Raw genomic sequence first — 16,651 nt, 5'->3', positions numbered from 1 at the left:
TTCTTGATACAATCTCCTTGATGAGATGGTACTTTCGCTCGATGTGCTTTCCGTGCTTATGCCTTCTTAGTTATTTCGAATTTGCAACTGCTCTATTGTTATCACAATAGAGAGTGATATGAAAATGCATATTTGAAACTACTTCCAAATTAGTTAAGAATTTCCTAAGTCATACCGCTTCTTTCGCTGCTTCATATGCAGCTACATACTCTGCTTTCATGATGGAGTCAGCAATACAACTTTGCTTTATATTCCTTGATAATTGGTAGAAATACTAGTTATTAAAGCTCAAATTATTAAAACAATGGCAGAAAGCGATGGTGAATAGGCAATATTACGATTGAATACACCAAACTAAAAGAAAATTGTGATCGCTAACGCTCATCGCATAAAAGTAGTTAAATTGAGTTATTCAGTGCAGGAGCAATGTGATAGCACGTTTTGAGTTGCGATCCAAGGGTACCTCAAAGTTGATCGCGTTATGAACTTACATAAAGGCAGTGGCCTAATATAATAAAACATGATGGGATGTAAAGCCGATACCGGTCAGATCAGAAATTCAATTGACAGTCATTGAAGACCATACTATTACAAATACATTGAACTTTCGGTGACTATCAAACAGCACAACAGGGTATGGAAATTAATGTTGCCCATCCACCCAATCATTAGTGACGAGAACTGTTTTTTCTGGAAGTCTATAAATACCCAATGCTACCAAACTAGCAGGACTTCCAAACGAGAAAGCGAGGCGAAGCCAAGGGAAGGGAATTCTTGAAAAGAAATTAATTTTTGGAGAGGTCGAGAGGCTGCCAAAAACATCACGGAGGAGAGACACCAAACCCTTGCGAGAACAAGAGTTAACGACGTGGGAAAGAATTGAAGTGATAAGAGTAGCGTAAAAAAGCCAGAGGAAGCAAGACATTGCTTACCTGGCTTGATCCTTCTTACACCATTTATTGTTTTGTACTCAAACACTTTATTTACAAAAATGAAAACTTCATTTCAATTTATGTTCAGTCTCTTCACACCATGCATGAGTAACTAAATTTGTAAATGTGTTGAGAAGTACTTAGCTAGCACGACTTAAGCTATGCACTTTATGCGATCACCTTGTCTTATGTATGCTTCATTCATCATTTGGAGTACTTGAGAGAGTAGTCTAAAGACAGAATCTAGGCTTGAGAGAGTCGAATTAGATCGCATAAGCAAGAGTAGAGACTTAGAAATAAGTTCTATCTGCTACATTCCATACATATCGCATGCATCCTAGAAATAGGAAGTGTGGTCTTATGAATTAAGACATGTAGTGCTTAATATTTGTGTATAGCATGATCGCATGACTTGTACAATATCTTAAACAATGCTAGCAAAACCTCTTCTCAACCCTTTCATCGCATATTTGTTACAACACCACCCTTTCATCACTGTGCATTTAATTTCATCGTATTATAAAATCAAAGTTAAATCACCATCTACTTCTTACTTACCATCGCAATAGGATTAGAGAGTCCATCGCATATCTATTTAGTAATCCCTGCGTTCGACCCTGGACTTACTAGGACCCTAAGAAGTCTTATACTTGGGCTTTGTTAGGAAAACTTGCATGATCATCATATCCACACATCTTTTCATTGCATGATAAATCAACACATCAAGTTTTTGGCGCCGTTACCGTGGATTACGGTATAGATTACGCTAACATCAATTCTCTTTGATCTTTGCAGCTTTCAACCTTTAGAGTATTTCCATTCCACCTGTGAAGGAAGTAGCAAGCATTGTATGAGCGAAGGAAATACTCTTGAGCTCAAGTACGACCTAAAGATTGAAAGAATTTTTCGTAAAAGGCAAAAAAATAGAAGTAAACGGCAAAGAAGAGTTCGTAGAATGGATTAACAAACTGAAGAACGAGTAGCAAATGAAAACAAAATGATGGAAAATCCCATCCTACTGGCAAATGATCGCAATAGACCCATCCGGAACTATGTGCCACCAAATTTGTATGATTTCTCCCCAGGAATCATGAGACCAGCATTAGATGGATCAAGGTTCGAGATGAAGATCCGCACGGCCATCTACGAAGCTTCATTGAAATTTGCAACACTTTTGTGTTCCCTAAAATTTCCCAAGAAGAGGTTCGACTCACGTTATTTCCATTTTCACTATGCGATAAAGTGAGAAAATGGACATACTCTCTCGAAACAGGAGAGATAACATCATGGAACCAAGTTGTGGAGAGATTTATGAAGAAGTATTTCCCTCCTACATAAAATGCCAGAAGGAGGAAATTGATCACCAATTTTGAACAAGAAGAATATGAATCGTTCAATGATGCATGGGCGAGATTCAAGAGACTAGTATGCGACTGCCCACACAATGGATTACCAGATTGCCTCCAAATGGAGATTTTCTATCATGGACTCAACTCTACATCGCAGACAGCTGCCAATGTGGCAGCAGCAAGAGGTCTTCTGGACAAAACATATGATGAAGCAAAGAATATTTTGGATCGCATCTTAAAAAACCATAAAGATTGGCAAGAAAGCGATCAAAGAACGAATCTCAGAGAAGGTGATTCAAGTAATGATGCCATCGCATCGTTACAAAATCAGATGATGCGATGATAAACTTATTTCAAGGCATCGCAATAAACAATTCAAGAGCTCGAAATGGGCAAGTCAATGTGATAGAGCAAATAAGCACTAATTGTGTCTTATGTGAAGAATTGCATTCTTTTGAGGAATGCCCACGAAATCCTCAATCAGTTTCCTTTGTCAAAAACAATCCTTTTTCAAACACTTACAACCCGGGGTGGCAAAATCACCCTAATTTTTCTTGGAAGAACAACTAACAACAAGGCAATTAGCTTGTGGCTCAGAGAGAGGGACCGTCAGGGTTTTTCCATAGATCTAATGGACAACAGCAAGCTATCAGTTCTCAACCACCATCCTCATCATCCCTGGAAAACCTGTTGAAGCAATACATCGAAAAGAATGAAACAGTCCTTCAAAACCAAGCTACATCAATCCACAATTTGGAAATTCAAATGGGACAAATTGCGGGAGAGCTAAAGAACAAACCCCAAGGGACATTGCCTAGCTTAACCGAGCTTCCACACAATCCAAGAAATACCAGGAAAGAACATTTCCAAGAAGTCACCCTAAGGAGTGGAAAGGCGGCGATAGAAGTCATAAAGGAGCCATGCAAGACAGAGTCAAAGGAGCAACCTGTGATTGAATCAAAAAAGCCCCTATCGCAGACTAAATCAAAGGAGTCAAGACTAGGGAGCCAGAAGATGCGACCACCTCTAAGCCTTCAGACCATGAAACATTAAAGTATAGCTACTCCATTTCCTCAAACACTGACAAAGAAACATAATGATGAAGGCTAGTATCAGCGCTTCTTGGAAATTTTGAAACAATTACACATCAATATTTCATTCATAGAAGCGATAGAGCAGATGTTGGTGTATGTGAAATTTTTGAAGGACATTGTCTAGAAGAAGAGAAGCACGGGAAGATTTGCCACGGTGGCATTGACACGAGAATACAACACTATAATTCCACCAAAGATGTGCGATCTAGGTAGTTTTACAATACCCTGCTCAATAGGAGGAATTTATATTGGTCAAGCATTAAGCGATCTTGGGGTAAGCATAAACTTAATGCCCCTTTCAATTTTCAAAAGATTGAATGTGGGACAGCTAACGCCCATAACGTGACTCTTCAACTCACCGATAGATCCTTGGTGCATTTTGAAGGGAAATTAAAGGATGTCTTAGTAATAATAGACAGATTCATTCTACATACAGACTTCATTATCTTAGATTATGAGGCGAATAAAGATGTTCCAATCATATTGGGACTACCATTCTTGTCTACTGGTCATGCTCAAATAAATGTGCACAAGGGAGAAATCATAATGAGCATCAACAGAAAGAAGCTCAGGTTCAATATTATCAAGGAAATGAAGTTCCCAGATGAGGAAGGTTTATCAGATTCCGATGATGAACAAACTTGCGTTGAAAATTGGGAGTCCGAATAAGAGAATGAAGAAAGAGAGGATATGATAGCATCCATTAAGATTTGTCATGCGATAACAGAGATGTTGTAGAATGATGAAATGCTAAATTTGGATGAAGAAAGAAAAGCACAGAAGCCCTCTTTAGAACAACCACCTACACTAGAACTAAAAACTCTACCAACTCACTTGAAGTACGTATTTCTCGGCCAGAATGGAACCTTACCAGTCATCATATCTTCTGCGTTACCGGAAGAAAAAGAAACTGCACTGATCAATGTTTTAAAAAAATATATTAGAGCAATCGGATGGATGCTTGCAAACATCAAAGGTATCAGCCCAATGTATTGCATTCATCGAATCTAGCTTGAAGAAAATCAGAAGGGCTCAATAGAGCCTCAACACAGACTAAACCCTACGATGAAAGAGGTTGTCAAAAAATAAATCATCAAATTGTTAGATGTCGGCATTATCTACCCTATCGCAGATAGTACGTGGGTCAGCCCCGTGCAATGTGTTGCCAAAAAGGGTGGGATGACAGTGGTTCCTAACGCAAACAATGAATTAATCCCCATGAGGACTGTCACGGGTGGTGGATTTGCATGGACTACAGGAAACTCAATGCGGCGACAAAGAAAGATCAATTCCCCTTACCTTTCATTGATCAAATGCGCGACAAATTAGCGGGGAATGATTATTTTTGCTTCCTTGATGGATACGCAGGCTATAACTAAATTATGATCGCACTAGAGGATCAAGAAAAGACCACGTTCACATGTCCATCTGGAACATTAGCCTTTCGTCGCATGCCTTTTGGATTATGCAATGCACCCAGTACGTTTCCAAGGTGTATGATGGCGATCTTCTCCGAGTAACTTGAAGACTCGGTTGAAATCTTTATGGATGACTTCTCAATCTATGGACAAACATGTGAAATCTGTCTGCAAAACCTGGAGAGAATACTGAGAAGATGTGAGGAAACTAATCTGGTGTTGAATTGGAAAAAGTGTCATTTTATGGTCAAGGAAGAAATTGTGCTTGGGCACAAGGTCTTAAGAATTGGGTTAAAGGTGGACAAAGTAAAGATTAAAGCTATAGAAAAACTTCCACCTCCAGCGAATGTGAAAGCTATGAAGAGTTTCCTAGGACTCGCGGGGTTTTACAGAAGGTTTGTGAAGGACTTTTCCAAAATCGCTCGACCATTGAATGCGTTGTTGGAAGCTGATAGACCCTTTGATTTCGATTCACACTGCCTCACGGCATTCAAAACACTAAAAGACGCTTTGACTTCAGCACCAATTCTGATCGCACCAGATTGGACGAAGCCATTCGAACTGATGTGCGATGCCAGCAGATATGCGATGGGGGAAGTCTTGGCACAAAAGGTAAAGAAAATGTTACACCCCATCGCATATGCTAGCAGAACGCTAAATTCCATGCAGACAAATTATACCACTATCGAGAAGGAACTTTGAGTAGTAATTTTTGCTATTGGAAAATTCAGACCTTATTTGTTGGGGTCAAAAGTGATTATCCACACAGACCACTCTGCGATAAGATATCTGATGACAAAAGAAGATGTGAAGCCTAAACTAATCCGATGGGTTCTCTTACTTCAAGAATTTGATATTGAAATAATCGACCGAAAGGGAACAGAGAACCAGGCCACTGACCATTTATCGCGATTAGAGAATTCAGAAGTGGATCACATCTAATAAGTGGTAAACGCCTCATTTCCTATGAACAGCTGCTTAAGATTGAAGAACTGCCCTGGTATGTAGATATTATCAACTTCTTGGTCTACAAATAATTCCCTGAAAACTACACATCCCATCAAAAGAAAAGGCTCATACATGAATGCAAATTTTACCACTGGAACGATCCAAATCTTTACAAAAGAGGACAAGACCAGATATTGAGACTCTGTGTTCTTGAAACTGCTTTCCATCGCATATTGTTTCAATGTCATGAATCACCCTATGGAGAGCATTTCGGCAGACAGCGCACGACAACGAAACTTTTTCAATATGGGTATTATTGGCCCACTTTGTTTAAAGATGCACGAGAATACTCCATGAAATGCGATAAGTGCCAACACACTAGAAGCATTTCAGAAAGAAATGTGATGCCAATTAACATCATTTTGGAGATGGAGCTATTCGACGTCTGGGAATAGATTTCATGGGACCATTTCCATCATCAAATGGTCATAAATACATTCTTCTGGCTGTCGACAATGTTTCAAATGGATTGAAGTTGATTCATGCATTGCAAACGATGCGGCAATAGTCTCTAAGTTCTTGAAGAAAAACATCTTTACTCGTTTTGGCACCCCACATGCCATAATAATTGACGAAGAGACCCACTTTGTGAATCGCATTGTTAGTAAACTGTTGATCAAATATAATGTCCACCATAAGATTGCCACCGCATATCACCCCCAAACAAAAGGACAAGTAGAGTTTTCTAATAGAGAAATCAAGTTAATCTTAGAGAAGGTGGTGAACCTATCGCGGAAGGATTAGGACATGAAATTGGATGATGCCTTGTGGGCATATCGAATTGCTTATAAGACACCCATAGGCATGTCACCATATGTGTTAGTGTTTAGAAAGGCTTGTCATCTACTGTTGGAACTGGAATATAAGGCGATATGGGCAGTTAAGAAACTTAACTTTGATCTTAAGGCTGCAGGAGAAGAGAGAAAACTTCAACTACTAGAGCTGGACGAGTGGAGATTACAAGCATATGAAAATTCCAAATTTTACAAAGAACGCACCAAGTGATGGCATGATAAGCGTCTTTGCGAGAAAAACCTCAAGACATGTCAAAGGGTATTACTGTTCAACTCTAGGCTGCGTCTCTTTCCTGGAAAACTAAAGTCGCGTTGGTCCGGGCCTTTCATAATCAAAGAAGTATTCATGCATGGAGAGGTGGAATTGACCAACGAAGATGAGACCAACGCATTTAAAGTGACTGGACAAAGAGTAAATCTGTATCATGGAGGGGATTTCCAACGCAAGAAAACCTCTATTGACTTGGGTAAGCCAAAATGAAGTAGAAACACTCAGTCCCTGCAATGATAAGCGGCTTACATTCATCAAGGACGAAATATATCCTTTTGAGTATCCTTTTTGTTTTTGTTTCAAGAATCTATTTTACTTTATGCATAATTACTACTTTTTATGATTGTCAATTCTTTTCTTCGTACTTTTTCTATCTTTTTTATTTCATCATTTTGATCTCGATAATCGAATGTGACGGAGTAACATGATGGGCTTAAAACACGCGATCGGTTGATCAAAAAGAAAAGCACAATTCTTCGCAAATACAATATTAGCCCATCACAGGAAAGGATGCGATCAAAATTATGCGAGCGAAAAATTAAATTTGGGGGTTATGTCCCTCTTTGCCTCATCTTATTTCAATTTTTGTACTTTCCAGTTTCAATATTGTTGAATTCTACTATCGCATTCTCTCTCGTTTGGCTCAAATCTGAATTTTTTATTACTTTATTTGGTCGTCGCATTCTTGCTTTGCTCATTAAGACTTCAATGATAAAAATATATGTCTCTTCTCTTATCGCATGAACTAGCGTCAGATTAATTTTAGGACATTCGATTCACAACGAATTTCTAAATTTTAGTTGGTCTGCCAACTTTACTTCACAACTATTTTTACAAAATTTTCTGAGTCCATCGCATGAATTATCTTGTTTTCACCAATGAGGACATTGTTGCGTTTAAATTTGGGGGGTGTTATTTTCAGCCTTCATTTCAGTTTTAAAAAAAATTATATATATAGTGTTGAGATCGGATCCTGCTCGTAATTGGATGTCCGCATGACACCCGTGGGGGCAAGCCAAAACGAAGGTGGGAATCGTGATCAACGCAGAAGATAAGTGATAACAACTCCGCTACCAAATAAAAATATAGGCATGAGTTATCACTGAAAATAGGGCCTCGCTCGTAGTTGGATGTCCGCATGACACCCATGGGGGCAAGCCAAAATGAAGGCTGGGCACTCAGATCAGCGAAAGATCACAAAACTAATATTTGAATCTTGCGAAGGCCAGAACCACTTGAACACCCCGATTTGATAAAAATTTGAAATAAATCATGCGATGTCCTGGGAAATAAGTAAAGATTTTTTTTTTAAGATTAAGCTCGCGGTCCCTAAAGGTTAAATATTTTAGGAAGAGATTAGGATAGAAATTAAAAATGACAACGGTTCAGCGACATGAATAAGGCATCATGAGAAGCCTAGGCAGGGTAAAGGCGATTGAAATTTTGAGAAATCTTTAGTTTATGCTTGAGGGCAAGCATTGTTTTAAATTTGGGGGTGTGATAACTGGTAGATTACAAGTTATTAAAGCTCAAATTATTAAAACAATGGGAGAAAGCGATGGTGAATAGGCAATATTGTGATTGAATGCGCCAAACTAAAAGAAAATTGTGGTCGCTAACGCTCATCGCATAAAAGCAGTTAAATTGAGTTATTCTATGCAGGAGCAATGCGATAACACGTTTTGAGTTTGTGATCCAAGGGTACCTCAAAGATGATTGCGTGATGACCTTACATAAGGGTGGTGGCCTAATATAATAAAACATGATGGGACGTAAAATCGATAACAGTCAGAACAGAAATTCAGTTGACGGCCATTGAAGACCATACTGTTGCAAATACATTGAACTTCTGGTGACTATCAGACGGTGCAACAAGGTATAGAAATTAATGTTGCCCATCTATGCAATCATTAGTGAGAAGAGTTGTTTTTTCTGGAAGTCTATAAATACCCAATGCTACCAAACCAGCAGGACTTCCAAGTGAGGAAGCGAGGCGAAGCCGAGGGAAGAGAATTCTTGAGAAGAAATTAATTTTTGGAGAGGTCAAGAGACTGCCAAAAACATCACGGAGGAGAGACACCAAACCCTTACGAGAACAAGAGTTAACGACATAGGAAAGAATTGAAGTGATAAGATTAGTGTAAAAAAGCCAGAGGAAGCAAGACATTGCTTACCTGGCTTGATACTTCTTACACCATTTATTGTTTTGTACTCAAACACTTTATTTACAAAAATGAAAACTTCATTTCAATTTATGTTCAGTCTCTTCACACCATGCATGAGTAACTAAATTTGTGAATTGGTTGAGAAGTACTTAGCTAGCATGACTTAAGCTATGCACTTTATGCGATCATCTTGTCTTATATATGCTTTATTCATCATTTGGAGTATTTGAGAGAGTAGTCTAAAGACAGAATCTAGGCTTGAGAGAGTCGGATTAGATCGCATAAGCAAGAGTAGAGACTTAGAAATAAGTTCTATCTGCTACATTCCAAACACATCGCATGCATCCTAGAAATAGGAAATGTGGCCTTATGCATTGAGAAATGTAGTGCTTAATATTTGTGTATAGCATGATCGCATGACTTGTACAATATCTTAAGAAATGCTAGCAAAACCTCTTCTCAACCCCTTCATCGCATATTTGTTACAACACCACCCTTTCATCATCGTGCATTTAATTCCATCGCATTATAAAATCAAAGTTAAATCACCATCTACTTCTTAATCACCATCGCAATAAGATCAGAGAGTCCATCGCATATCTATTTAGTAATCCCTGCATTCGACCTTGGACTTACCAAGACCCTAAAAAGGCTTATACTTGGGCTTTGTTAGAAAACTTGCATGATCATCGCATCCACACATCTTTTCATTGCATGATAAATCAGCGCATCACTTCTTCATACTATAGTTCCTCCATTTAAAGTGGACATTGATCCTGAAGTTGATTTCCTTGAATCAATATCAGTCCAAAAATCAGAGTCAGTGTATCCTGTAAGGATCATGTCCTTAGCACCCTACATAAGAATATAGTCCCTCATTCTCGGACAATACTTGAGGATTTTTTTAACAGCAGTCCAATGATCATATCCAGGATTGGAGTGAAACTTACTAACTATTCCAACTACATAGCATATGTAACAGACCTCTCTTGGAATTTTGCATCTTATGACTAGACAACATCTGGTCTATATAAGATTTCTGAGATAAATCTAGCGTTCTGTTCTTGCTATTTTGCACAATTTGGATTCCAAGAACATACTAAGTATCTCCCAAATCTTTCATTTGAAACTATGATTCTAGTCTTCTCTTAATGCCATCAAGGAATACTACCTCAATCCCATTGAGTAGGATATCATCAACATATAATACCAGAGAAGCTACAGTCTTGTTGCCAATTTTCTTGTAAACACAAGGTACGTCAACGTTCTGTTCAAAGTCAAAAAATTTGATCACAATGTCAAATCTTATATTCTAGGATCGAGATACTTGTTTCAATCCATAAATTGATTGCTTGAGCTTGTAGACCTTTTACTCTTGACCCTGTTCAATGAATCTCTCTAGTTTAGACATATAGATACTCTTTTCAAGATAGTCATTCAGAAAGGTTGTCATGACATCCATTTGTTATATTTCATAATTATAAAAGGCAGCAATGGAGAGAAGGTATCTTCATAGTCCACCCTTTCTCTTTGGGTAAACCCTTTTGCCATGAGTCGAGTTTTGTAGGTATGTACCTTACCAGCTTGGTCTCGTTTTCTTTTGTAGATCCATTTACAACCAATAAGTTTTACCCCATTGGTTGATCTACAAGTTTCCAGACTGAATTGTAATACATTGGCTTTATTTCAAGATCCATGGCTTTTATTCACTAGTCTTGATCTACATCTTCCATTGCTTTCTTAAAGGTCAAATGATCTTATAAGCCATCATCAAGTATGATGACCTGAGTTTCTATCAAACCCATGTAATAGTCAGGCTATTGTACAACTATTCCACTATTGGGTTTTATGTCCTAAAACTTGTGGTTTGTAAACAATAAACTTATTCTGTTATCAATAAAGATGTTAGTGAGGTTTATTAAATAAAGTTGTTATTGAATGTATGAATTGCTCATTTTGTTTTAGAAAGAACTTAAATCCAATAAACTAAATCTATGACTATTACATGAGTACTTGAACTTTATGTGAAGACATAAGAGTGGATCAAGTTCGAGTCAATAGCCAAAATGGTCTATAGTATAAGTATAAGGCTAGGTACCTTATTCTGGGACACTATCGAATGCGGCTCACCTTGTATTTAATACAAAGATGTAATCCTGAATCATTCATGTGGAGATATGCGAGTGGAAAAGTTCTATGCAAAGAGTTTGTATAAGATCGAACCAAAAAACAAGTCACTCTTACTTTATAACATTGTTTACTATTTAAGACTAACTATTTCAAAGCGATGACCTAGGTAATTTGACCTTAATCCTGAGTTAACTATAAACTCTTGTTTGTTCGAGATTATCTTTAGATTTCCATGGGTGAGGGTTGGCTTAACAGCGCCTACTCAATAAGCCCCTTATTTTAGGGGTAAGACCAAGTAGATAGCTACAGACATAGGGTACAAGATGAAACCCACTCCTACCCACTTTTAGGGATAGTATAGAGGTTGTTCCCTTAAGTGCTGCTGACTCCGAGTCTTGAACAATGGGACCCTCCCCTCTTGTTGACTCGAGAGGGACTCAGTTTGGTGATTGGATTGCAAATCAATTGTTCATTAGAGGACCAATGGAACTTAAGGAGCAAGATGTACTCTTGGGAATAAAATAGCTTTTGACCTAGCCATTATTATGAACGACCTGTGAAGGGTTGACTTACTGATTATGGTTATATTTAGTGGACAGAAATAAATCTCCAGTGAGGGAAGTGCAAGTACTGAGCTTTAGTGGAGTGAATCGATAGTTAACGAATATTAGTTAATTAGATTAAAGAGTTTAGCTGGTTAATCTCGGATCGTTGGAGCCCATGGTCTATAGGTCCAATAGGTTTCCTTACTAGCTCATAAACGGACTAAACCTTAGAATAATATGATGAGAGAATTTGAAATGTTCAAACTCGAGTTACAGGAATTGTTAATTATATGCGATATAATTAAACGTTTAATTATTTAATTAAACAAAATGGGAGAATTGGATAATATTTAAATATGGTTTAAATATTAATTACATGAATAGGGATTCATGTTTTGGAATTGGTGTGCTATATTAATTTAATATTTGATATTAAATTAATTTAATTAACTAAATTGTTTAATTAATTATTAATAATTAAAATTATTTTTTGAATTATCTAATATTAATTTTTGAATTAATATTTTATAAAATTAAATTTTGAATTTTATTTGAAAAACTCAAATAAATTAAAAATGGAAGGAATTGGGTTCCACTTCCTCCACTTCACCATTCGATTTTCAATTACCTTAACAAGTTAAGGTCTTCGTGTAAATTTCTTATCAAATTGAGCTGCTTGTTGTGTTTTAAACAAAAGAGGTTACTTTGTTGAGAATGAAGAGGACATGCAATCTGAAATTCTGTGGTTTTTTTTTTTTTTTTTTTTGCGAAGAAATGTTCTTCAACTCTTGGACTTCAAATCAAAAAAACTTTTCAAATTTTCCTTAAATTCTATTTCATTTTGGATCCTACAATCTAATCTAAGGTCCTATAGAATAGTAGAGAAGATCAAGTGGTGGTCTACTAGCCATTGGAGTGGAAATTCGAGTAGGAAGTTTCTGATTTGTGAAGGATTCTTCAAATGTATGAATTTCAGAAACCTTATTTCTTTAATGTGAACATGCTTGTTTCATTGCTAAAATTAATGAAATTAGAGTGTTTAAAATCCAAATTTCTTCCACTTGTTGATTGTCAACACCAACACCCACTGCATCGAGGCGCTCTCAACTCTTGAGAAAGATGTGACTGACCAGATGTGCCAATTTCATCAACAATTTTGTTGATGGACTGGTGTGATCAACAACTCTTTTTGGTCTCTCTGTAGATTCTTTGGAAATTTTATTCAAAACTAGTTTACTGCGAGGTTGATGATTTCTTATGTGGTTCTCTTCTAAGAATGTAACGTTTTTCAATACAAACACTTTATCATCTTGAGGATCATAAAATAGACCACATTTTGTTTCTTTGAGGTATCCTATAAATAGGCATACTTTTGAACGACATTTCAGTTTCTTTGGGTTCTGCATCAACACGTGTATTGGGCATCCCTAAATCCTGAAGTGACGTAAACTACTTTTATGCCCTTTTCATTACTCATATGGTGTTTCAGAAACACTTTTTTTGGGAACATGTTCAAAATATATAATGTTGTTTGTACTGCATATCACCAAAATGAATTAGGAAATTGAGCATAACTCATCATTGAAAAAACCATAACGAGATTGTATTTCTCCTCTCCACTATACCATTCTGTTGAGATGTATCGGGTGATGTGACCTGAGACTAAATTTCATGTTCTATCCAATAGTCTTGGAATTTCAAGTCCATATGCTCACCACCTCGATCTAATCGAAGTGTTTTGATATTTTTACTTAACAAGTTCTCAACCTCTGCCTTATACTCTTTGAACTTTTCAAGAGTTTCGAGTTTTTGATGCACAGGGGCAACCATGCAATCGCACCACTTCCCTTACAAAATTTTCAGCCACAGACTTCGCAGTGAAGAGGTGTTTCAGGAAATAAAATTAGCATATTTAGATAATTGGTCTATTACGACCAAAATAGTATCATACCCACCGAAAATAGGCAACCCCTGAATGAAGTCCATGCTAATATCTTCCAAATACGATCCGGAATAGGGAGAGCCTATAGAAGGCTAGCTGGTGTGAGAGTTAAATACTTAGCTTACTGGCATATGGAACACTTAGCTACATAAGTACAAACCTGACCCATCATTCCTCACCAATATGCCTCACGAGCTAATCGTTGATATGTTTTCAAGGATCTTTGGTGTCTGCCCATGAGGCTATTATGGAACTCTGCTAACAATAATGAAATAGTAGGTGAAGTGTTTGGAAGCACCAATCTGCCATGATAACAAAGCACCTCGCCCTGAAGGGTATAACCAAGTGGGGCAGGTAAGTCATCCAACAATGTTTGATGCACGCCATTCAGGAAAACATCATTTTCTACTTTATCAAAAAACATTGTTGTATGCAGTCTACCTATAACACTCAAAGTACCTAATTCTAAAGCGGACGACAAACGAGATAAGGAGTTAACTGCCGAATTTTCTAAGCCCATTTGTACTCAATGGAAAAATCATAGCCCATTAATTTCAATATCCAACGTTGGTATTCTCCAGCGATGACTCGTTGCAATAAGAGGAATTTTAGACTTTTCTGATCCATATGGATAATAAATTGATGGACCAACAAATACAGATGCCTTGCACAACTAACAAAATCGCTATCAATTCTCTCTTGTATACTGCTTTAAAATGATGTCTAAATGGTAAAGATTGGTTGAAGTTGAAGGAACTCTTACACAAGAGTACCACTGAGCAGAAGCGAGATCGTTCCAAACTCATTTTGATAGAATTAACGCATTCACAATTAAAGAGAATAGATATGCAATATTCGATTACCGATATGCTTTGAAACTTAAATGACAAAGAGAACAAGAAACGTACCAGTTGAAGAACCTTTCTTCACAGAAAACTCATTCTCTCGAAATGAACTGCTTCTCTCGCTCTCGCTGAGAACGTCCGCTCTAGTCATTCACCAAATCTCAGTCGTCTACCTACGTACAGCCTTCACATGAACACAGCAACAGGGAGGACACCACCACTTAGAACCTTCGATATTCTCAGTGTGAGAATCCAGGAGGTGTGGCCTCTATTGGATTTGGCAGAGGGAAGGAGGAAGAGAAGATCGTATACCACGACCAAGAAAGTGGGAGAAGGTTGATGTCTATCGTATAGATGATGCTTGATCGTTTAGGAAGTGGTACACGATCGTTTAGTAAATAGGTTGTGATCATATAGACAATCATTTAGTAAATGCTCAGGCGCGCGATCGTTTAGGAAAAAGTTAGACAGTCGTTTGAATCCTATGCGATCGTTTAGAAAGAGGCACGCGTGTATACGATCATTAGAAACGTTGAGCTATCATGTAGACTCTCAGTTTGCTATGTGATAAGTAGTATACACTATACGTGAGCGAATGACCGATCTCTTGCAAAGTGAAAATGATTTTCGTTTTATTCTTCAGTTACGAAAACTGCAAGCAACCTCCCGCTATCACACGGTTACGGAGAAAATGTCGGCACAATTATCCTATAATTGTCCAATTAAAATTAATAAATATAATCATATTATATTCATTAACCTATGGTTTAATATCATATATAAACTATAGTATTTTCTCCTCCACTAGATATAAATCACATTTATATCATTTTTCCTCCAAATAATATATCTCATACATAATGTCAATCATATCATATATAATTAACCAATTCAATCATAACATATATAATCGAACTCCCTCTTGTCAATTTGAACACTTCAAACTAACCCAAAAACTGATTCTCAACTTGAATCCATTGAGCTACCAAAGGAATCTTATGAACCTATGGCTCAAAGCTCTAACGATACATGAATAGCTTACTAAACTCTTTAACCATGAGATCCACCATCCATTAACGGCCAGGCATTCCACTAAAGACTGACAGATGCACTCTTCTCACCACAGATATATTTCTGTGTCCATCGGATATAAACAATCAACAGTACGATAACCCTACATAGATGCTCGTAAGTACAGTTGAGCCAATTTACCGTTTTTCCCCTGTAGTTACATCTAACTCCTTAAGTACCACCGATCACTCTAATGAACAATACAACATAGTCCAACTATGTGTGGACACCTCTCGGGCTATGAGAAGGTGTGTGGTGCCACATTGTTCAAGCCCTAGGATCAGCCCTTAAGTGAGCAATCTATCTATTTACCCCTGCTTTAGGGAAGGAGCGAATTCCATCTTGTGTAGCTAAGTTCCCAGCTCCCAAATCAGACGAATCCCCAAAGTGGTAGGTTTGAGTCGGCGCTGTCTCTTATACACATCTAGATGTGTATAAGAGACAGGTCCAACTATGTGTGGACACCTCTCGGGCTATGAGAAGGTGTGTGGTGCCACATTGTTCAAGCCCTAGGATCAACCCTTAAAGCTGTCTCTTATACACATCTAGATGTGTATAAGAGACAGGTGAAGCCTCTATCATGAACGGTGTTATACAACGAGACTATAACACTTCGTAGTTAGGTCTTATACAAACTCTTTGTATACGATGCCCCCGCTCGCATGTCCCCACATAAATGATCAGATCAGACCATCTGTAGCAAATCACAACACTTGTAACTATTCTACAAATCGGGCCACATTCGTAGCATTACCAAGATAAGGTTTCCCTTCTTTATCCATATACACAGACCATTTTGGTTATCACTTAAGACATGATCCACCAATATGTCTCCACATACATGCTTAAGTTACACACGACAACTAGAGATCTTAGTTTATTGGTTTGTAGTAAAGCAAAAAAACATCCAATGTTTATAGACAAGAGTGAAGAAAATATCATATATTATACATCACAAACATTTGTTCAAAACTGTGTTTACAAAGTACAGGACACGAGAGTTTAGGGTATCATCTCCAATAATCTCCCACTTGTCCTAAAGCGAGTGGGGTTTATAAAAAACTAGTACAAAACAATAAACTAAGGC

General features: G+C 37.5%; 1 non-coding gene across 1 annotated transcript; it reads right to left on the bottom strand.

Moving 5' to 3' along the window:
• Positions 1–2,276: 2,276 nt before the first annotated feature.
• Positions 2,277–2,383, bottom strand: LOC120070462. The gene has a single exon (XR_005479957.1). It is a non-coding gene; the product is annotated as a small nucleolar RNA R71 (small nucleolar RNA).
• Positions 2,384–16,651: the final 14,268 nt, after the last annotated feature.

This window comes from Benincasa hispida, chromosome 1 (assembly GCF_009727055.1).
Source record: "Benincasa hispida cultivar B227 chromosome 1, ASM972705v1, whole genome shotgun sequence".
NCBI lineage: Eukaryota > Viridiplantae > Streptophyta > Magnoliopsida > Cucurbitales > Cucurbitaceae > Benincasa > Benincasa hispida.
Note: the sequence above shows the minus strand (reverse complement) of the source record. Positions and strands in the feature narration are given on the sequence as shown.